At 59.1% G+C, this 9,972-nt stretch overlaps 1 protein-coding gene and 2 long non-coding RNA genes across 2 annotated transcripts; 1 reads left to right on the forward strand and 2 right to left on the reverse strand.

Moving 5' to 3' along the window:
* LOC135416638 (uncharacterized) overlaps window positions 1-9,972 on the reverse strand; it is a 414,600-nt gene that overhangs the window by 384,176 nt on the left and 20,452 nt on the right.
* On the forward strand, window positions 8-2,729 carry LOC135415355 (uncharacterized). The gene is made up of 2 exons (XR_010431101.1): window positions 8-2,016; window positions 2,256-2,729. It is a non-coding gene; the product is annotated as an uncharacterized LOC135415355 (long non-coding RNA).
* On the reverse strand, window positions 3,581-8,329 carry LOC135415356 (uncharacterized). The gene is made up of 3 exons (XR_010431102.1): window positions 7,864-8,329; window positions 7,343-7,759; window positions 3,581-5,357 (listed from the first exon to the last, which is right to left on the reverse strand). It is a non-coding gene; the product is annotated as an uncharacterized LOC135415356 (long non-coding RNA).

Genomic DNA, 9,972 nt, shown 5'->3' on the forward strand with positions numbered 1-9,972 from the left:
GAAGAATTTGCTGCCTCGGCTAGATAGTGCAAGGGCAGCCTTTAAGCAGCTGAAGCATTCCCTGAGGAGAGCTGTGGGTCTGCCAGATGTGTCAGAAGTGTTGGAAGCATCTTTGGTGGGGAGGGCAAAGAAAGGCCAAGGGGTGCAGTGACCCCCCTGAGAAGGGACTTTGAGTTAATGGCATCCCTGCAAGTGAACTTTGTGGGCTGTTCCCCCTGTAGGGCAGGTGATAGTCCCAGCTACAGTGATGGGAGAAATGGTTAAAAGGGAGCCCCAAAAGCTGGAAATGCTCCTGGAGGCTCTTGGCAAAGAGAGTTTGCTGAGTTTCCCCTGACAGAAGGACAGTGACAGCTTTTGAGTGCTGGTAGATCCTTTGAATAGATAGCCTTGAGTGTGTCCTTGTTGCCCCAGTAGGCCTTGTCCAACTCCCCATCTTCCAGGGGATAGACATATTAAAGTTTAAAATGCTCTTCCTAATCCTTTGTTGGCTTGAGGCTCTCCCCTCAGGAACTGCAGGAACTCCTGGTGCCGCCTGGGCCGATGGATTGGACGCCCCAGCCCCTCCGTTCCTGCCCAGCCCCTGGGTCCGTGTCCAGTGGTGGCACTGCCAGCCCTGCAGGTGAAGTGGGAAGGGCCTTTGCAGCTCTTGTGGGTCACATTTATAGCAGGTAAAGTTGCAGAAAAAGGACCTGGGTTATGTTTTCTTGAGTTCAGAAAGCTCCTTTTGATAGGTGAGCAGCACAAAGTGGATCCTTCAGAGTTCCCATCCGTGTTTGTGTCTCAGCCTGTGTTAGGATTCAGGGCTGTCAGTTGTTGTCACTGAGGAGTCAAACTATGCTTTAAATCATGAGACACTGGCTTAATGAGTAAGTGTGAAGAAAAAAGGTGGAATGCTGTCTGAGTGTTGAGATGTAACAAGGGCTCCAGACAGAGAAGACCTGGGAAGGCCCTTGGAAACCTTCTAAGGGTAGGTGTGTATTTTAAAAATTTTTGGGAAAATGTCCTGAATGTGGAACAGGAATGCAGGGAAGGAAAATGAGCCCTCCTGTAATGCTGACCCCTCCCATCAGCTGCAGTGGAGACCCCTCCGTGTGCCCTTTGGGAGCGGATTGCCAGGACACCCGTGGGGCTGGGATCATGGCAGGGTGTTGTAAGCAAGGAATGCCTGGCTTCTAAAAGTCACCAGCTGAGTCTTAGAGGCTTCTTTGAAGAGCTGAGTTCAGGCAGCAGAATTGGCCCCCAGGAGGGACTCTGTGCCTGCTCTCCCGTGGCTCCAAGGGATCTCTGGCCCTTCACGCCGGCACCAAGATTTTCTCGGGAAGGGCCTCAGATCCCCGGACCAGTCTGGGACACAGGCAAGATCCCCCTGCAGTTTGGGACCAAATTGGCCCCCTGGAGGGACAGTGCTGTTGGTGCCCCCGGGTTGGGGCACCCCGAGGACTCCAGCGCGCACCGAAAGGATTATTCGGGGAGATCCTCGGGGTGCCCGGCCCTGGGGAGCTCAAAGCAAGGTCCCTGCCATGGATTCAGGCATTGCTGAGAGTATCCCAGGGGTCCCTGTCCCTGCTAGACATGGAGCTCTCTAATGGACTGTAATTGGGTGATAAAAGTGGTGTTCCAAGTGCCAGAGAAGTGTGGGATTGGGATTAAGAAATGAGCAGTGAGGGTCCAATTGGCTGTTTTCTCTGGAATGTGACTGTGAGAGCAGCAGGAGTGCCAGGTGTGTGTTCCAGTCCCCAGCATTTGGTTTGCACATGTCCTGGTCAGACACAGGTCCAACTTCCTCACTCCTTAACACAACAGAAGGAGTGTGGCTCCTTGTTTTCCTGTGTCTTTGGTGAGGTGTTGACTCAGTACCTTTCTTGGGGGCACTTCTTCATCCAAGAGCAGCTCCAATTCGCCTGTAAGGGGCTGGTTTTCTTTCCTGCTTCTCCCAACTTGTCCAGGAGATGGAATTCCAGTGCTACAGAACAGATGGCTTGTGGTGCTCCCAAAAGGAGCCTTTGTGCCTTCAGGGTAAGTTCTGTTGCCCCTGGAGCTGTTGGGAGAAGCGGAGGGTTGGCAGGGAGAGGCCTGGAATGATGTTGCTGTGGCACAGATGTTGCTCCCTGGCAGGTTCTTGGGTTGGATTCCTTGGCTGCCACTTGGCAAGGCCTGGAAGGGCCTCAGTTGTGTAGGGAACCAAACCTGGAATGGGAAAGCAAAGGGGGGGAGGTTCTGGTTTCAGAAAGGATCATTGCCTTCTCTTCCTGCAGGGACACTGAGCTGGTCCAGCTGCGGCAAGAAGAGCAAGTGGGCTGTGAAGGTTTGGAGCAGTCTGGAAGGTTCCTCGTGCCCAAAGGATCCTGGAAGTGCAGCTCAGGAGCTGTCAGGAATAATGATAAGTGCCCCAGTTCTTGTGAATCTCAACTGTGTAAAACATTTATGGAGCTAAAATTCCACAGCCTTGAGCTGTTGGGTGCCAAAGAATAGTGGAGGGAGAGGCAGAAAATCCCCCTGCTGCTGGGGCTGAACTGTCTGCACTGAGGGGGCAGGACTTGGCCCTGATGCCTGAGTGCTCTCCAGCCCCCCAGGCTGGATCCCAACTCTCAGCCCCTGGCTCCATCCCTTGAGAAGATGGTGTTCCTGCAAGCCCAGCTGCTGTGCTGGTGGTCCTGTGGGCACCTCCTGCCCTGGCCTGCTGTGCCTGTGTTTGTGTTGCAGCTCAATAAAGTCCCTTTCAGTGGTGATTGTGTCATTTTGGTGTCAGTTCCTCTCCCCTCTTCCCTTGCCCCCGTGGCTGCATCACTGGCAGTCAGGGGAGACTCAGTAGTGGGCAGGGAGGGAAAGTTTTGTTTGTCAACCCTGAGGTGATCTGGAGCAGAGAGAATGCACCTCCTGGGGTAAACTGGGGTAATCAGTAGTGGGCAGGTACGGAGGTTTTGGGGGAAGAATTTGAGGTAATCTTTGTGGCAGAGGATGAATCTTTGGAGGTAAAAATGAGGTAATAAATAGTTTTCAGGCAGGGAAAACTGTGAGGGTGAGTGTGGATGTCACCTCGGGGAGCAAATGAGCCTTTTGAGGCAGTGAGTGGTGGGCAGGGAGGGAAACTTTCTGTTTGTGAAATCAGAGGTCATGTGGAGGAGAGAGAATGCACCTCCTGGGGTAAACTGGGGTAAACCTTTTGGACCTGCAGGCAAAATGTGGGGGGTAAAACCTGTGGGAATGTGCAGGGCAGAGAGTGAATCTGGTGAGGTGAAAATGAGTTCCTGGGTGGTGGAGAGGTGGGGAAAGTGTTGAGAGTGAACTGGAGGTGGTGTGCTGGGTGGAGAATGAACATCTTGACGTAGAAGTGAGTTGGTGAGATGTGGAGGGGTGGGGAAAATGCAGTGGGTGCAGTGTGAGGTGACCTGTAGCAGAGAGGATGTACCTCCTGATGGACACTGAGGCAGTCAGGGGTGGGCAGGGAGGGAAACCTTTGCGGGGAAAACTTGAGGGAACGTCCAGGGCAGAGAGTGAATATTTTGAAGGATAAATGAGGTACTCAGTGGTGGAGAGTTGGGGAGTGTTTCAGGGTAAACTTGGGGTAGCCCACAGGGTAGAGAATGCACATGTATTTGTACAGAGGAGCTGATTACATGTGGGTAGGTAAGGAGAATTTTGGGAGTAAAATCTGTAGCAGAGAGAATGAATACCTTGGGGTGAAGTGAGGCAGTCAGGGGTGGGCAGGGAGGGGAAATTTGTGTTTGTAAACTTTGAGGTCCCGTGGAGCAGAGAGAATGTACATCCTGAGGTAAACTGGGGTAATCAGTTGTGGAGATATGGGGAAAATTACAGGGGTAAAACTTGAGGGAACGTCCAGGGCAGAGAATGAATATTTTGAGTTCAAACTTTGGGGGTTTTGAACGAGGTTATCTCCAGGGGAGAGAAAGGACATCATGAGGTCACCTGAGGTAATCAGTGGTGGCCAGGTGGGGACATTTAGGGCAGAAATCTCTGAGGTAATCTCCAGGGTCCAGAATGAATCCTGAGAGGTGCAGAGGAGGCAATCAGGAGTGGACACCACAGTGGGCCCAGGGAAGGTTCTGGGGGTAAAATGTGTGGCAGTGTCTGGCAGAGAGCATGAACATTTTGGGACAAACTAAGGCAGTCATCAGTGGACAGGTAAACCTTGAGAAACTCTCCAGCGTGGAGAATGAATATTTGGAGTTGAAAAGGAGGCAGTCATTGTTGAGGAGGTGGGGAAAGTTTGGAGAGTAAACTTGAGGTGGTCTGTAGGGTAGAGCAGGAACATATTTAGGTATACATGAGGGGATCAGATGTGGAGAGGTAGGGAAAATTGTGGGGGTCAAACTGGAGCAAATGTGCAGGGCAGAGGATGAATATTTGGAGGTCCAAAAGAGGTAAGCAGGAGTGTGCATTAGGGAAGACTCTGAGGGTTAAAAAGGAGATAATCTCTAGGGCAGAGAATGACTCTTTTGTGTTCAGGAAGAGGTAATCAGGAGTGGGCTGGAAGGGGAAAGTTTGTGGGTTGAAAAGGAGGTTCATTCTGTCCAGGGCAGGGAATGAACACACTGAGGTAACCTGAGGTGATGAGTGGGGACAGACCCAGAAAACTGGGGGTGTTAAAGTTCAGGGAATGTGCTGGGAAGAGAAGGAACCTGTTGAGGTGAACTGAGGGTCTCTGCAGTGGCCAAGCAGGGAAATGTTGGGCTGAGCCCTGAGTTGCTCCTGTGTGGGGCGGCTGCAGCGAGGCCGAGCCCTGGCCCTGGTTTGCCAGCCATGGGCAGGGGGCTCTGTGCCAGCCGGGGGAGCAGCGGGGCCCCCGTGGCAGAGAGGGCAGGGGGGCTGTGGAGCTGCCCCGGGGGGAGCGGGGGGGCCTTTCCTGGGCCGCCTCCAGCCCCCCTCGATCCCCGGGGCTGCGCTGCCCCCCGAGGCTGTTTGGGGCAGAGAGTGCTGCCAGCTGCGTGTGCCTGTCCCCAGCCTGGCACTGCCCACAGGGACACACGGGGCACTGACCATTAGAGGGAACAAAACCACTGCCTGCCAGAGGGTTTGTCCTGGGCCAGTCAGGCCTTGGGCAGGAATTGGACTGGGCAACTCCATCAGCTGCTCTTCCCTCCCCCACAAAGCCCCATCCCCTGGGCATTAATGACGTGCCCTGTGCCCAGCGCTCACTGTTCACCCAGCTGAAACCAGAGCAAGGCTTGCTTTGCTTGGAACAACTTCAAATAATTTTAAAACAAAATAAATCACTTTTGTCTTCTTTTTTTTTCTTTTAGATGCTGGAATTGGCTCTCTGGGTGTGTGCTGAGCTCTGGCTGCAGGGGACTGTCAGGCCTTGGTGGCCTTGAGTTCCTGTTCTTCTCCCTGGGAAACTGGAAACAGTTATTCCTTGGATTGCAGAAATGTTTTCTGAAACCTGTCCCCTTCTTTGTGCCTTTTGCTGACAGATGTTCTCTTTCTGCCTTAGAATTTACAGCCTCCTTGCAGCTCCCAGCTGGGGAAACCTGGGAGAACTTAGGAGGGACAGAGGTGACATTTTTATCTGCAACCTTGGGGTAATTTCTAGGGGATACAGCAACTGTTTGTGTAGGAAAGTGTGTTTAACCACATTGGCCCCAGTTGTGTTTGCACCAGCTGGGGCCAGAGGTGCAAGGCAATCCAAAGCAAACCCTGCTTAGCCTCCAAATCCCAGGGGAAATTCTCCAAGCTGCTCATTGAGGGACTAAAGAGATATTGAAATGGAACCAAGAGCACTGATAAGTTTCCTGGGAATCCCACTATTGCTGTCCTAGAACTTTTAACAGGTTTTTAAGCTTTTTATGACAACAATGGCTTTCTTCCTTTGATTGAATCCCACGACAGGATTTGGGGTTTCTTGGGATTCTGAATCCCTCCCAGGGCCCCTGACACTGGTCAGAGCTGGCAGGACAAACAGAGTCAGAGCTCCTGGCAGGCACAGGGGGTTTCCCCCAGAGTGGATCCAACTGCTGCCCCCCAGCCTGGCCAGGAGGGATCTGCTTTGGCTCCCGGCTCCTGCCAGAGACAGAATGAGTTCACTTGGTTGGAATGAGGATCCAGTAGCTTCATCTCCTGGAGGTTCCCTGGGCAGCTGATCCACTCTGTCCCTTGTCCTGCTCTCAGTTCCTGCCCAACCAGAGCCAACTGTGCCAAGGGCACGAGCACTCCCAGCCTGGATAGGGAATGGGGGACTGGCTTGTGCACAATTCACCTAGAAAGTCAAACGAGGGGATTGTTGGAGTATCTGACTCCTTAGGGAACCTGCTGGGAGTAGAGAAGCACAGCCCCAAATCTCCAGCTGTGGGTGGAGTTGTGGAATGTAAACCAGCACAAACTCATCCCCCAAAATGAACTGTGGGAAAGCAGGACCAAATAAGGGTCAGTGTCCCTGTGGAAAGGCAAAAGGAATCTTTTGGGACTTGGATTGTCCCCTTGGGAGATGGAGGTTGCTGGGATGCAGAGAATGCCCTCCCTCAGGCTGCCAAGATCTCTCAGTGCAGGGACTTTGGCCGACAGAGCAGCACAAAGATTGTTCTCTGCGGGGGGCCCAGGTTTGGGTTCAGGTCTCAGCTCTGCAGGTTTAGAGGAATTCTACCTACAGCCCGCAATTCCATGCCCAATTCCTGCTGGAACAGCCTCCAGTGCCTCCTGGAGCTCAGATATTCCCCTGCAGAACTGCCACTTTAATGCCAGGTTTGCCAGGAAGCAGCCACGGTTCCAGGTTTGCTGAGCAGGATCGGGACAAGGACAGGTTGATATTCCACAGACTTTGCTGTTTATAACCCTCCTCCCCCGGCCCCGCTGGTGTCCCTGGGGGACTTGAGCGAGTTCGCTGGAATTCGGCCGGTTTTCCGCCCCGGGCCGGGCTCCAGGGGATGTGTTGGCCCAGGAGAAGGCGGGGGCCGGCCGCGCTCCCGGCCCGGGGCGAGGCAGCCCCTGAGCACGGGCTGGAGGACGTCTGTCCGGCCGGGAAGCCGCTGTCCCTTGGGAGCCTCGGGAGCGGTCCGGGGGGGTTCTTTTTCCCGAGGAAAGGGATGCACATGCGGCTGAGGAGCCGCGGGCAGCCCTTTCCCCGTGCCCACCCCACGGGGGCTGTGGGGCACAGCTCCAGGGCACAGCTCCTCCATCCCCCGGCAATAGGAAGCCCAAGCGGCTGGGTCACTCTCTGTCGCTCCAGCCTCCTCCCGGCCCGCGTTCCCTGCCCAGCTGGTTCTGCCCAGCGAGCCCCGAGAACGTTCCTGGCGGGAAGCAGGAGCCGCCGAGGGCTCCGTCCAACTCCGGGCCCGAAAAGCGGCCCCGACCTGAGCCCTCCCCGGCATTTTGGGTTCCGAAAGCTCACCTGGAGGAGACGGCCCCCGCAGGCGGAACCAGGCGGGGACACTCGACCGACGCCTTTGCCTCGGAGCGAAGGATTTCTCTGGGCTTATTGGGCTCATTTATCCCTGGAAAAAGACGTTGCACGAGCACCTTTGCAACCATTGGATGAATCCTGAACGGGGGCCGGAAAACCTCCCTGAGCAGGGCAGTGATGAATTGGTGCCCGTCCCCAGCCGGGCACAGCCCAGCCGGCCGCGCTCCCTCCGGCCGTGGCTGAGAAGGGGGGATTTAATGCTGCAGAGATTTAATAAAAGCGGCTTTCCTGACTGTATTTCCCTGCGGTTCTTCCCTCCTTTGACTCGCGCGGCAGCGTCCGGTTGGAGCGTTTCTTGGTTTCCTCTTCTGTAGCCGTTTCCCACCCAGGCAGGACCTTCCCCGTCTGCAAATAAAGAAGGGGGATTTTTAAAAAGCTGAGGGTTTTGCCCCGGGAGGGTGCGAGTTGCCGAGGAAGCGGGGCAGAGGAAGGAGAGCCTCAGGTCTCACCTGGCAGATGTCAGTTGAGCTGCACCTTCTGGATGGCGGGGCAAAGAACTGCTGTCGGCAATTGCCGAAGTTCCGCAGGCAGAGCTGGGAGCAGCCTGTGCCCGAGCCGCGGCACGGTCAGTGCCAGCTCCTGGGGCCCGCCTGAGGACAGACACAGGGACACGGGGACAGACGGGCAGCTCTGCTCGGGGTCCCGGAGCACGGGAGGAACGAGGGAGCGGCTGCCCCCGTTCTTCCTGCCCCGGCAGGGCCCCGGCTCCCCGCGTCCGGAGCGGGCCCGTGGCCGGAGCCCCGGCGGGCCCCAGAGCCCTCGTTCCGGGGGTCCCTGCGGGCGGGAACCTCCTGGGGCCGCGGGGAAGGGGGAGGCGGGCGATGTTCTCCCCGGGAGCGGGTGCGGGGGCCTCGGGGTGCCCGAGTGGGGGAGCTCCGATCCCGCGGGGGGTGCGGGCGGCACCCCTCCTCGGGGGTCCCGGGGCCGCCCGGAGTGTCCCCGCGCCCCGGCCGGTCCCAGCCCCGGCTCCGCGTCTGCCCGAGGAAAGCGCCGCCGTTCTCCCCCGACCGGGCCCCAGCAGAGCCCCGGCCCGAGCGGCCCCGCCGCGCTCGGCCCGGTGCCCGGCCCGGAGCGGCTCTTCTCGCCCGTGTTGCCGGGGCACAGGCGGCGAGACCGGACTGGGATGAGCCCGGCACCGATCCTGGTCCCCGTCCGGATGCCGAGCCCAAGCCAACCTTGCTCCTCCGGTCGCGGTTCCGATCCTGGCCCCGATCCTTGTCCCGGTCCTCCTGCCGACCTCCATCGCCACCCTCGGTCCTCCGACGCGCCGATCGCTCCCGCAGCATCCGGGATGAGCTTCTTCCACAAACGCGGGGCGACCGCGGCTCTGCCGGCTTTAAACGGCGCGGGCGGGGCGGGGCCGGGGCGGGGCCGGGGCGGAGCGGGGCCCGCACAGGTGTGCGAGGCGGGGCCCGTCCAGGTGCGCGGGGCGGGGACGGGCAGGGGCGGGTCGGGGCGGGGGTATTTAAGCGCCGGAACTCGCCCCCGCTGCCATTTGCTCGGGCAGTGCGCGGGGAGGCAGCAGCGCCGCGGGAGCCTCTCGCTGCCGCGGCTCTTTTTCTTTGCTTTTGTTTTTACGTTTCTTTTACTTTGTTCCCCGTTCCTTCGTCCCCTTCCTTCCTCCCCCCCCCCCCTACCCCCCACACCCTCCCCCCCCCAAACCCCCCCCCTCCCTCTCCCCCCTAGCCCCCCCCCTCCCTCCCTCCCCAACCCGCTCGTTCCCTGCACCCCCTCCCTGCCCCGCAGGGCAGCCCGACCCCCCCAGCCCTCCTTCCTGCCCCTCCGTCCTCCGCCCTCCCTGGCCCCCCAGCCGGCCTGGCCCCCCAGCCGGCCTGGCCCAGCCGGCCTGGCCCCGCTCCCCTCCGGTCCCTGCTGCACACCCCGACCCGCCCTGCCCTCCTTCCCGCCCCTCCGCCCTGCCCGTCCCCGCACGCCGCCTGCCCCCGGCCCCTGTCGCTGCCCTCCTGCACAGCCCGGCCCCCCCTGCCTGTCCCTGCTCCCCCCTCCCTGCCCTCCTGCACAGCCCGACCCCCCCCGTCCCTCGCTCCGTCCTTGCCCCCCCGCCCGTGCCGTCCGTCCCCCTGTCCCCCGGGCCGTGTCCCCGCAGCCGCGGGCTTGGGGGCGCCGGTTTTAATAAAGCCGCTCAGGCCGGAGCCGGCGCCCCCCCTGGATCCCCCTTTCCACGGGGCCGGTCCCGCTCGGCGGGTCCCCCCTGCAGTTCACAAGCACCGCCCGACACCGCCGGGGCTCCGGCCCGTCCCGACATCACACGGGGGGCTCCTTGGGCGGGGGGCAGGTGGTGCGGGTTCGCTCTCGGCAATAGAGCCGCAGATGTGCAGAGATCGCGGTGTCCATTGCCGAGAGCGACCCCGGGGCTGGGGGGGCCGGGGGGGACTTGGGGAGGGGCCCCCTCCGGAGGAGGGGGTCCGGGGAGGGGGGTAGGGGGGGGTGGGAGAGGGGTTAGGGGGGTGGGAGGGGGGTGGGATGGGAGGAGGGAGGGGGGGGGTGGGAGGGAGGGAGGGGGGGGGTGGGAGGGAGGGAGGGGGGGGGGTAGGAGA

This window comes from Pseudopipra pipra, chromosome 6, assembly GCF_036250125.1.
Source record: "Pseudopipra pipra isolate bDixPip1 chromosome 6, bDixPip1.hap1, whole genome shotgun sequence".
In the NCBI taxonomy this organism is placed as follows: domain Eukaryota; kingdom Metazoa; phylum Chordata; class Aves; order Passeriformes; family Pipridae; genus Pseudopipra; species Pseudopipra pipra.